This window comes from Heterocephalus glaber, unplaced genomic scaffold, assembly GCF_053883595.1.
Source record: "Heterocephalus glaber isolate CG9 unplaced genomic scaffold, H.glaber_assembly_v1.0 deba00001553, whole genome shotgun sequence".
NCBI lineage: Eukaryota > Metazoa > Chordata > Mammalia > Rodentia > Bathyergidae > Heterocephalus > Heterocephalus glaber.
The window spans coordinates 5,637,982-5,651,338 of NW_028258344.1; the positions used below are offsets into that span (position 1 = coordinate 5,637,982).

General features: G+C 38.0%; 1 protein-coding gene across 1 annotated transcript in view; it reads left to right on the forward strand.

Moving 5' to 3' along the window:
• The window catches only part of Clvs1 (clavesin 1), a 247,551-nt gene that overhangs the window by 106,805 nt on the left and 127,389 nt on the right, over positions 1 to 13,357 (forward strand). The gene's annotated exons all lie outside the window — the stretch shown is intronic.

Genomic DNA, 13,357 nt, shown 5'->3' on the forward strand with positions numbered 1-13,357 from the left:
CTCAAAATATTACCCCTCCCTTCAAATACACTTACACTATCATTCTTACCACTTTCTGAAAGAGTTCTGGAAATCCTCTTTTGTGAGTGTCTTTTTGTGGCTGCCTCAATGTCCTGAATTGATTTGAAATGTCAAGGGCAGTTTCTGCCCCAACAGACTGTATGATGTGTCGTTCACCCTATTCATGAATTCTGACACCATGTGACTGCTGACCCTTCTCCAGAGTCAAAATGGCTATAAAAGACAAATGTTTCGAATTGATTCAGAACATCAAGGCAGCCACAACAGCACACATAAGACATGAAAAAGGACTTTTAGAATAACTTCAGAAAGTGGCAAGAACAATGGAATAAGTGTGATCAAAGACAAGGGGGAGTATTTTGAGGGGGATTAATGGCAATGTGTCTTTTACTGTAATGAATTTTAAAAATTTAAACATTTACTGTATTTCTTTATCACATGTCAGTGTATGAATTGTCTTTTCATGGTGTCTGGTGACAAATAGCAAACAAAAACCCTTCCAGTAATTCCTGAAGAATATGCAACTTCTTCCTGAAATAATAAGCAATAAGTGCTACAGTTGATTTTTTCTAAGTGAGGTCTTCAGGCTTTAAAAAATGACAAATGCGTCAGTTAAGAATGGGTAAATTAGTAGAAGTGGATGTGTCTGTTGAATATGGAATAATAACTGAAAGGGTACGCCTTCCTTGCTAGCCTCTGAGCCCTTAATTTCATTCATAAAAATCCCAGGGCCAAATTGTCTCCTTTGTAAATTAAATACCTCAAAGCGTAATCTCCAAGCTTCAGAGAGACTTTCTCCTTCCTGTTTTGTAGGTTGACACAATTGGCTGTCTTGGCTTCAGAGGAAGCTCATTAGCACAAATGGATGCAGTAAATTTTCCCCTGGGTCAGCCCTTAGGAGCACCAGGGAGCACTCTTTGGTGTTATATTATAGAAGGGAAAACTCAGTTTCCAGTGCGGTTGCCCTGTTGGAAGTTCCTTGATCTCATCCACCAGGCTTCTCTCTCCATGTTCAAACCAACTTTCTCATAAAAGAACATTTATCTACACAGCTCATGTCAGAAGCTCATTCACATGATACTTATTTATTTATTTATTTATTTATTATAGTAAAAAGAAAGATTATTCATCTGACACTTGCTAAGTACGGCAAGGAAGACATTGTTGAGTACTACTGCAGGATGCGTCAAGGCTGTTGTAACAGGAGAAGGATTGAATCTAACTCTGCAGACAAGGACAAGTGAGGATTTACAGCCAACAGCTGAGTGAGGGAGTGGACAGAACGTCACTAAGAGGAATGGGTTAGATGTCAAGGGTGGAATGAAGAGAAAGAGGAATGTGATGTGATATTAAGGGTGGGGATTTCTCAATAAACTGGCTTAGCAGGACTCTGCAAAAACCAGGCCAAAGAAGAGACTTAGATATAGTCAAGGTACGGATCCTCATCAATATTCTGAAACTTCCTGTGGTGGGAAGGCTTCCCTAAGAATTGATATTTGATCAAGACTTAGAAGATGAGAGTCAGCCCAATGAAGAAAACAGAATGAGGAAGAATGTTCTAGGTGGGCAGGAAGAAAGAAGAAATATTCTGAGTTCCATGCATTTTTTAGCCTCTAGTTTGAGCCAGCATTTCTTCGTTTGATTGTTCTATGTGTCTTAGAGCCAGGACAGGCACACTGGTGTAGGAATCAGGCACCTTGTCCCCACAGTGCAACAAATTGTTCATCTGAAGTTTTACTGAGATTCTCTGACAACGAATTTCATTACTATTAGATAAGGAGCTTGCTAGCATTTAGAATGAGATATTCTGGGGCTTGTTCTGCATCTTGAAGGGTATTATTAATTACTGGCCTCAGTTCAATAAATATTGTGAAAATCAGTAATGAATTCTCCCCCGTAGACACACTACCAGATGGAGAGGCCGGTATCCTATCTCTAGTTGAGAATCGCTGTGTAATCACAAAGATTTTCTGCCTCATTCTATTTGAATTGTCAATCCATTCTAAAAGAGCCACCCTTAGTCCTAACTCACAATCCCTCCAAGCTTCCCCAGTATTAGGGTTATGAGTCAGTGGTTATGTAAGATATTCATGTGTTGCCTCAAGATTCAGAGAATTAAGTAGGAGAGGAGAGCATAATTCCTGCTTCCTAAATATGAGTAAAGGAAACAGAAAGGTCCAGATCTTTCACTTGGGAATATTTTGTACAAGACAGAGATAGGAAAACCATCTTTTTACCCTTGTTAATGTAATAGAAAAGGGACTGGTAATGACTCATCAATTTTAGCAGACAAAGATTAAAGCAGAAGGGAAAATTTGAGCTAGACATTTCCAGAGGCTGAACATTAAAAAAATTTTTCTTTTCCTCATTGCTAATTAAACTGCTAATGTTCTTAAATCATCCCTTTCCTTGAGTGTTTCTCATTTGACAATAGTTTCTCTGACTTTTACAGATAAATACAGGAACCAAAATCCCCCTTTGGCAAAATCCCAGGGCCTAAAAATTTGGATTTTCTCTTTGTATGAGTATTTAAAATATATATGCATTTATATACATATGCAATACATTTCCCAAATTCTGTTTTGCTATTCAGTGCTGGGTATTTTGGACTCACATGGAAGACAAATGTATGCTGATGTTTTACAGTGTCTCCTGCAGTGCAGCTAGTATTAAGTGGCAGCAATAAATAATAACCACTGGCTCTAATTGCTTAGAGAATTGCCAAGTGATAATCTGTGATGTAATTAAGTGAAAGAAACCAATGTTGTCTTTAAGTGCTTCCATAAAATAATTCCCCAGAGAGGCATCAGAACTCCCATGGTTGAAGTGACCTGATAGGGCAAAACTAACAAACCTCCCAAGCATGGTGCATCTGGAGTAAGAAAAGTCAGCCATCTTTTGGAATTTTTTATTTTGTCATCATTGTTGCTAAATGAACTATTTTGAACCTGTGTCCATTTATATTATTATGATGGTATTAAACATTAACATTTTGTTTCTGTCTGGTTCCTACAACTAGGTAGAGTGCAAATAAGATTATGTTCTAATTTAGAGCCAGAAAGATGGTCCATGGAGCTCACACCCCAGTGGCTAAAGACAGTACAGAGACAGGGCATTGCCACTCTTGGGTCTCCATGATTTGCTGAGCTGGGCTAGACTGAGGTGAAGTAGGTGCCTGCAGTCTCTCTTTCAGAAGAAACCTAGGAACTTTCACGTCTCTGACTAGATATAGATAGGTAGACATCTACATCTACTCTAGGCCTCAGGTGTCTTCTGAAATACCCAAGGGGCATTAAGCTGTTAAGCACAGCTTCAGTTCTGGAAGAACTGTGTGTGGGATTTGTAGAACATTTTCCCCCTCTAGGCCATGGGTGTATACTTATCCCAGTTTCAGAAGGACAAGCAAACCACTTGCCACTCTTGTTATTTATATTACCACTGCTAAGTTTTATAGGAGTTCATCAAGTCTGAGAATCCTTCCCATCAGTTTTGCCTTCCTGGTACTGATATTTAGAAACAGTGTCTTCCTGAGCCTGAGAGCTGGAGCAGTCACAGCAGCTTTATGTCCCTCTTTTTCCAAGGATCCAATAACCTTGAGGTGAACTGAGGAAGGTGGAATGGTTGAATGGTGATAGGCACAAACAAGTTGCCAACCTGAAAATCAGCCAAAAATTGCATTTCCATCAAGGTGGATTATAAAGCTATCTAATGATATAAATGTCCTAATGATTTCCTGTGGCTCTCTTTAATCTTTCATTAATCCCATTGCTTGCTGCTATTTCAGTGGTTTATGATTAAGAAGTCTAGAATTTTTTTTTTTTTGGTACTGGGGACCAAACTCAGGACCTTGTGCTTGCTAGGCAGACGGCAGAACCACTGAGCTAAACCCCTGGCCCCCTAGAAGTCTAGAATTTTTAAGAGAAGGAAGGATAAATCAATTTTAAAAACTTCAATCAGATTACAGACTCTCTAAATTTCATGTCTATTAAATATTATGGTGTGAATTTAAGGATTCATGTTCCTGTTTATAGACAACTTTTAGAGCCCTGGTGCTTTTCTTGGTTTTAAGGTTCTGTTATTTTGCCTGAATATAATGATCTTTTCATTGAGTATAGAGGTTTGGAGTTTTCATTGGGAGTACCAATTTTCTGAATTAATTAAAATTATGAGATCTTTCATATGTCCAACTCAAATTACAGCTGTGTCTTCCATGAAATGCAACATTTATAGAGTTGTCTTACTAATGTTCTATTTAATTCAAGTTGTTCTGTACCCTGCATTTTCAAATTTGGTGATTTTGGTACCTCTTGGTTATAAGAATGACTGCAGCATATCACGAAGAGGGATAGGAGTATACAATCATTCAAAGCCATGGGATTAGCTGCTTTTCTAAAGTGCCTGCTTCATCTTATTGTCCATTTTCTTACGCTAAAAGAGATTTTGTGGGTGTATGAGTTAGTCAGGCTTAGGAAAAAGAATATTCCATTCCAAGTAGTGACAAATACATTACCATGAACCCTGTGCAAAATTTATAAAGGTCAATTGAATTCCATTGATACCCACACCAGAGGGAAATCTTGCTGTTTATGACTAGAGTTAGACTCCTTGACTCCATGCTTAGTGCTCAGTAAATCTTTGTGGAATTATTAATGAATAGACATATAACATAAAGTTGTTATTTTTGTTATTTTGGAAGATGCTCAATTTGTGGGGTATATGAGTACATGTGTTCTCTACCATGAATTCTGAAATCACTCTAAGTCATTGGACAGGAAGGCCAATAAATCTGGCAACCTGCCTTTGTTTTTGGATAATAAATACAGAAAAGCTCTGGTTTAAAAGGCTTTACTTGGAGATGGAATAACTAGAACAAAAGTACTAAAGTCAATGCTTATTTAACTGAATTAAGTGTTCTTTGCATTCTTCAGAGTCTTCCTAGTTTTTACTTTTCTGATACTCCTCAGCCAAGGGAGTTGCCAGAATAGACAAGCATGAAATTAATTTTTCGTACTCATTTAGTAAGGGATGGAATGCCTTCTAGCTCACTCCCATTAGTGTTTGCTTTTCTTTTTTTAAAAAAACCTTCTTCTGCTGACCCGTAAAGACACTGGCTCAATCCTCATCCAGATTGCTGAGTAAAATAAATTCCTTCTTCCCTTGCATTTCAGGTTGCCATAAGGTGGTGTTTGGGGACCAATTATTTCCCAGTGGGCTACGAATTTTATCATATACTAGTCTTTCTGTCTGTAAACAACCACCTAGCATGTATGATTCACTCTCCTAGATTGTCATTTTCTCACTGACTTCCTTCATATCCACACACAGCTCATGTAGGCATGGCCCTTTCTTAAACCAAAACTAAATCTGAAAGCCTCATTTCCTTTTCTGCTCTTGGAACCATGGTGCCCAGCAGCATGATATTTTCTATTAATCTGACCCTTGATGGGAAATGTGCTTAACGACACATATCAGATGTCAGCAATGAGCATGAAAGACATTGAAGAGCAGGGAAATTTACCCCCTGGTGATCTTAGGGTGAGTTTTGCCTATTTTTAGCATTGAAGAACTTCTGCCTAGTTGGTTAGCATGTCTGCTTTCCCTTCATCTCTAAGAATCATTTGTTGAATATCTACTATGTAAGGGTACTGATTGCCAAGGATTCAGAAGCATATACATCATACCCCTGTAGCGGACACACCAGCTGGCCTTTGACACTGGTCTCAGGTCCTTCCTGCCCCAGGCACCACCTGTGGTGAGCCAGTACACTCCTCTGAACTTTCCCCACCCAAGCACCACTTGTGGGGACCTAGACCCGCTACTTTGTTCTTCCTGACCAAGGGTTGAATGAGGATGAATGACAAAGAGACATGGAGTCAGGTTAACACGCGGGCAGCCAGGGGGGCTCTTGCCTCTTATTTTGCCAAGGAGCCCCCAGTATCCGGTTCATCTTGCTTTTATTCACCCAAAAATGGTACAAGCAATCAAAGTAATACAAGAGTCATCTGCTTTCCAATATCCGTTAGTACCTACTCTGGTAATCAATTTAATCTCAGGTGTCTTAAGTTTTCCCTAGAACCTGCACTATGCAATCACCCCTGAATGCAGCCTTTCTCCTTTGTGCTCACAGAGGAGGCCAGTTAGGCCTCAGTTCTCCTCTGGTCTCCGATGCACTCCCATCTCTGATGGAACTCAGTCTATCAGGAGAGGCAAGTACTCCCAAAAGTGGACACCTCTACAGCCCCTCTGACTCACTTCCTACCTGAGCTCCTCTTGTCCTTAATAGTACCACTGTCCTTCCCTCGTCACACTCCCATCTAATCAGCAACCAAGTTCCCAGTCCCATCCTTCATGTGCTTACACCTCTCTCATTTTTCCTCACCTCCCACCCATCTATTTCAGTCACCTCCTAATAGGGCTGGACTCCAGACCTTGCTTGCAATCCACATCGTCCCTGTTGCTAGCTCAAATTGTCTAAAGCATGGCTGATGATATAAAAGACAGTTTAGAAAAATAAAGGACAGTTTAGCTAGTTAATTTATAAATAGGCAGTCAGTAAAGAACAAACCTAAGAGAGTTGGTTAGATACCAAGAAAAGAGCACATACACTGATCAAGAGCTAATTCAAGCCATGCAACTAGGTAAGCTTAACAATGTAAAAGCAACCACAGGAAAAAGGATAAAAAGTTAGGATGAAGATGCACAAATAAGAACCCTTCATCCTAGGAAAGAAACTTCTTGGTAAATATGCTGTTAGTTAACAGCCCTTTCCTACTTCCTGGCTAGACTTCAAGAAACTGAAAAATGCAGAGTAACCCGTTTCCTTTAAAATTGGTTTCCTTTGAACTCCTAAGTAACTGATTTTTTTAGACTCTGCATTACAATTCCTAAATTTCAACTGGTTATTCTAAACCCACAGAGCAACCTATGCTAGATGATCACCAGATAACAAGTTTCTACTCTCTGCTTATCCCTGTAAACCCAAAATGAAAGAAGCACGCCTGTGAAACACTCAAGACCTCTCCCACCTGGGAGCTGTTTTTCTTCTTGTATTTCAAATAAACTCTTCCCCTTTAACCTTCTTTCTGTCCAAATTTCATTCTTTGCCTTGGGAGGCAAAGGGCTCAGTTTGTATGATGATAGCTGTTTGACCATTGCTTCCCTCCTGTACTTAAACAGTCAGGATTTCTCCCAGCAAGAAGAAAGGAGATGGGTCACAGTACATTTCTGATCTTGTTTATAATCCTTTTCACTAGCCCTATGACATAGACAAGCTTGCTGTTGCTCCCAATGCAGTCTCTATACCAGGAGTCTCCCAACTGTGGCTGCAGGTTGGACACATATGAATTGCCTGGATTACACTGAGTGAAGAGAAATTGTCTTGGGCCACATACAAAATATATAATAGTGCATATAAGTAACAAAGTATCCTTTAAAAATATTTTTATTATAACACAGATGTGTCCAGCATGGTCTGCAGGTTGGACGAGCCTGGTCTACACTCTCAGTTTGCCCTTTCTCTTTTATATCAAGTGTCCAAGTCTCCCCTTCCTCATGAATCAATGGAAAACTTTTCAAAAACCACCAGACTTAAGTGACCACTCCTTCTTGCAGGCCCCAAGCACTTTGCAACTCCTTATTTTCTATCTGATAATACATTACTCATTTAATGAGGAAAGCACCCTTAGCCCCTTCTATGCACTAGTCTGAGCCAGTTGCTCTGCTAAATCTTTATGTGCATTATCAACTTATCATTACGAGTGAGGAGGGTGCTGGTATCCTGCTACAGATGAAGAAATTAAGCCACAGATAGGTAAAGCAACCTTCTAAGCTCATATTGAGCAGCCAGGATTTGAATCAGAATGTTTCTAAATCCAAATCCTATGCTTTAAGGAGCATACTTTCTTGACTCCTATATTCATATTTTAAAATGTCTCCTATTGGTTTCTATCTTTAGCAAAAACGTTTAAAGTATCTTTTTATCATATATGTCTTTCACAAAGTAAATCTTCATTAAATCTTTAAGCAAATCCCTCTGACTCCAGTGTCAAGTACTTCCAAATTTTTAAAAGAAGACATTCAATATTTAAAAATTTCATTAACTATTGAAATGAGCACATCGATGTATTCAATATTAATTTCATCCTCTTTGACCCTTGAGGAGATTTTAGAAACACCAAGACCACATGTGATAAAGATTTAGTTTTATTTATTTGAACCAAGTAACTAGGGATGTTAAATGGTGAGTTACACACACACACACACACACACACACACACACACACAGACACTGATTTCTATGAAGAACTCTTGTTCTTCAAAGAAACAAAAACAAAGAAGAAAGCATAAGATTACCATATTACAACGTGAAAGCTTTAGTTTCAAAGGCCATTCTGAATGGTGGATGTGAATACTTTGCATTCTGGTGTCCAGACCTAGAGATTCATAGGCCTGTTAGGATCAGTCTACAGAAACACAGTCTCTTATCTCCATGTTTTACTTGACTGAAAGAGCACTATTTTCAACATTTTTCATCCTGTTTTCTCCACAGTGCTTCAAAATCAGGGGACTGTTCTTAGACAAGGACACTGTATTTGGTGTTTTGTCCTCCATATGCAATGATTGCGTTGCAGTAGAGGATTGTTCTCATACTTGATAGAGATAGGCAAACATTTGAATGTTTTTGTGAAATACTCACAATTAGTTAAGCTTCTGTGATTTGATATGATCCAAAAATTTAGAAAGCAGGGGAACACTGTAGGTTTGTCTTAATCTGAAACTCTATAAACAACAACCTGGCCTTGTGTGTTATCAGATGTTGAATAGCATTCAACGTGGTATTCAGTCCATCTGAGGCTGAGGCTTGGAAGAACAGGTATTCTCACACTACAGCTTCTGATGTCCATAGGTAACTCATTATTCTGCTATTATATGTGATTGTTTTCTTATGCTAACAGAATTCTAAGTTTTCTTTACTTACCAGGATAAGGTGGAATTAAAAGGGATGTACTTGCGAGAGCTTCCTTTTTCTTTTTTCTTTTATTTTTTCTCCTTCCTTTCTTCCTCCCTCCCTCCCTCTCTTCCTCTCTTTTTCTTTCTTACATTCATTCCTTGCTTTCTTACCACCCCCTCTCTCTTTCTCTCTTTGTTACTTTCTCCTCTCATCAAATTTGGTGAAGTAGAGTTAAATCTGGGATTTTTTTCTCTAGGTGATTATACTTGTTGAAAAAAGGTTGTGTAATTTGACTTTCTAGCTAAGAATCAGGGTAGTAAATTTAAGATTAATCTCTTGTTAATATTGGTTCTATTACTGCAAAGTCAAACATTTCTTATTAGTATCTTCCTTAAATCTAATATTTTCAGAGTACAAACTTTTCTTTTTTGTATGCATTATACCATTGAGAAATAAGGAAATTAATTTATCTAGAAGCATAATGGCACACAGATCAGAGGCATTGTCCAGCTAAAACTCAAATCATATAGGCATTATTAAAATCCATTTAAGAAAATATATGTGCTGAATTCCCATCCCAGAATATTTTTCAAAGATCCTGAAGTCTAGAAGAAAAAACAGGTTCACTTCAACATAATCCAGTTGAATTTTGCACACTTCCCATTGTTCTGCTACCATCACCACCATAAAACCAGTGTGACCAAGCATTATATCCCTACAACTTATGCAGGTACAAATGCTGACTCCTCTTGGAATGTGCTTCCCAATTCATAGAGCCTATTGCATATTTTGTTTTGCACAATGCTTGAAATAATCTCCACATGAAAGAACAGGAAGTTGCCACTGGAAGAACTTCAGTCTTTTCTGAGTGGTTGCATTCGTCGTAAAGGGCAAAGGCAGGATATCAAGCCCAATCACTTCCCTTGAAAATTTATAGGTGAAAGAATTCCTGAAAGATCTTTTCTTCTCATTTTACAATTTTCAGGAAGTAGTTGAATTGTTTGTGATAACTTTGGTTTGCTTAGCAACTTAGTTAGAATATGGAGACTTATAATGGCAGATTACAGAGTCTAATGGACCTTTTTATTTTTTAAATTAACTTTTATTTACAACAGTTTTATATTTACAGAATTATTATGAAGATAGAACAGAGATTGACTCTATATGCTACATCTAGTTTTCCTTATTATTACCATCGTACATTCATATATTTATTACAATTAATGAACCAATACTAATATATAACTATTCACTAACATCCATACCTAATCTCCTTTTTCTGTCTCAGGATCCTATTCAAGAGACCACATTACATTTAATCTCCATCTTTCCTCAGACTCCTGTTAGCAGTGACAATTTCTCAGACTTCTCTTGTTCTTTTAAAACCTTGATAATTATGAGGACTAATGGTCAAGTATTTTGTAGAATGTCCCTCAACTGGAATTTGCCTAATGTATCCCTCATGATTAATCTGGCATTAACATTTTGGCGGAAGAAAGTCACAAAAGTAAAATGTCATTTTCATCACCATAGCAAGAGTAAATACTGTCGACATGATTTATTCCTGGTGAGGCTGAACTTGGTCACCTGGCTCAGGTAGAGGTCATCAGGTTTTTCTGCTATAAGTTACTCTTTTTTCACCTTTCCATCTATAGAAGTCACTACCCTCAGCTCATACTGAAGGTGTAGGGAGTTTTGTTCTATGTCATTGAGGGTGGTTTACCTATGTAAATTGTTTAGTCTAATAGATACTTTAAAAGTTGAAAAGCTGGGAGGTTTGCACAAGTAAAACATATTGTGAATAGGAAAGTAGGAAATGATACAAAAGTTCATCTGAGGAAGCCAAGGCCTAAGAAAACGAAGAGAAAAATTGTAGTTAGGGTAAAAGGTAGGGTCACATTTCTAGGAACAAGTAAAGCCTCATGTTACAGAGACATATTATACTCCCTTTTTCCTGCCCACCCAGTTCCTCTGGAAAAGTAAAGCATTTGAACATTTGGAAACTATCAAATGTCCACAATCTTTTTACTTTACTCCTGGGATCATCTCATGAATGTAACATACTTCCTTCACGGCCAATGCCTAGTCTGTCTTTTGGTCTCCAAAATCCACAGAATCCTTTCCAGGATTCTAGACAAAATTCAATGTCTTTGGGGGGGGGCATGTGATGGGAATGATATTATCTCTATTTAGAGGAGAAAAAATGAGGTAGAGTGTAAGTGATTTGCTAAAGGTGTTCATAATTAATTACCTCTATCTTCACTATTTAACTAAAAGCACTCTTTAACCTCTCCAAAGACCTTCTTGTCAGTACAATAGTCTCCTTCCTTATTCTCCTTGATCTTTCTTCTGCATTTGATGTTAAATAGCCTCTATCCCTCTATAGCTATTGCTGTGTAACAAACTATCCAAAAACACAGTGATTTGAAAACCAATCATTTATTATTGTTCATGCGTCTGTGGAGCAGATGGAGTTTATCCAGGCTGGGTTAAGGTAGGTGGCTCTGCTTTTTATGGGAATCTTCTAGCTGGCTGGGGTCACTGCCATTAGTCAGAGCAAGTTATACAGACAAAGGACTGTATCTTCAATGAGGCCATAGTCAATGTATGGCCGCAGGGGTTAAGAACTGGGACTAATAGTGCAGTAATGAAATGTATCATATTCTTGCTTCCTGAAACATTCTCTCTTTTTAAAAAACACAATACTGTCTTGAACCTCTCATTTTTTATTTCTTTAATTCTTCTTCGTTTCACTTCAATACTGTATGTAGGCTTCACCTTAGATTCAGTCTTTCAGTCTTGATTGTCTCCACAAGTGTGATCTTCCTAAGAAAGATTATCTAGCCAGACTTCTTGGTGCCCAAATGGTTAATTTCAGTTTCCCATTGGGGATTTTCATTTGAAATTACCTAAGCGCATAATGTTTGGTCATGTGTTCCATTTAAATCAATGTTTGTTCTAATAAAAGGTGTATATCTGAAAGAGACTGGGGCTTTTTGATAAATGGCATAAATCCAAAGGTAAAAACAAACCTCTAGTGAAAATTTTCCATATCATATCTCAAAAAATTAAAAAGGAATATATATGAAAGAAGACTATCGTGCTAACTATATTTACATATTTGAAAGTGTATGATGTGGGAAAATCTGAGTTGTTTTTTCCATGTAGCAGAACCAACTCCAGTGGATTTTGGGGGAGTAAATTTTAGTTTGATATAAGGGGAAAATTAGCAAGAGGAACTGAGCAGAAACAAAATGGTTTGTATACGTCTTTTTAAAATTAAATGTCACTTTGCTCTCCTGGAAGGTCTGAGTCCCCATTTTCCCAATTATCCATCAAAATCCTATCCACTTTTTACAGCTGACACCAAGCCTTCTTCCCTCCATAAACTCTTCCCTGGCGACTCAAATTCTGTCAGTCCTTCTCAACTCATGTTACGAATCTCCACCCCTTCCCAGCTAAATTAATGCTAATTCATAATTTCAGGCATGAAACAAAGTACTGAGCTTATAACAGGCATTTAGTAAATTCTTACTAGCTTATCGTTCAATCACAGATTTTCTGACTTGGTTAGAATTCAAAACTAGATTGGACTTCTCAGGAATCTGATCATTTGACAACTGATTTCATAAGACTAGGCTCCCGATTTTAATGAAAACCTGGAGGGAGTAGTAGATTTTGCTGTCACTTGACATCCAAGCTTGTATTTCCTACTCATCAAAGAAGGACACTGAAATTAGAGATTTTCAGAGATCTTAGATTTGTAGCAGAGAAAACTTGCTGGGTGAAATAGTCCAGTTAATGTGCCTTCATTTCTTCATGTTTGGAGATTATTGAAAACAAAAATCAACTGGTGAGTGGGAATATATGATGTAGAGGAATACGCATGACACTGGAGAACTGTCAACCTAGTTTGTATTCAGGTCTGCCTGTTGTCATAGTTACTGATGTACTCAAAGTGATTTCCCTCTTGAATCACACTCCACAGACCTAGTGGAGTGAAAATAAGCTATTCTTCCTGCTTTATTTTTTCTCTATCCATGAATCAAAGCTAAAAAATAGCATCAATTGCAAGAATATTTTTACACTCAGAGCAAAATTTGAAACATAAAAAATGCATAATAGATGTTAAACAAAATAAGTGCCTCTGATTAAGGTCTCACCTCATTTGTTCAGCATTGATTCATTGAGCACCTAGGTACTGGAGATGCTATGTGGATATGACCCAGTTCCTGCCTGTAAGGATGTCACAGCTCTGTGAGGGAGAGCCACAAGTAAGGGATATATTTCAGCAAAGTGCAGTCAATGCTATCATGGAAGCATAGTACAGAGAGCCATGAGAGAGCAGAAGAGTGACACCTCACTAAATTTGGGGTGCTGGTGGAG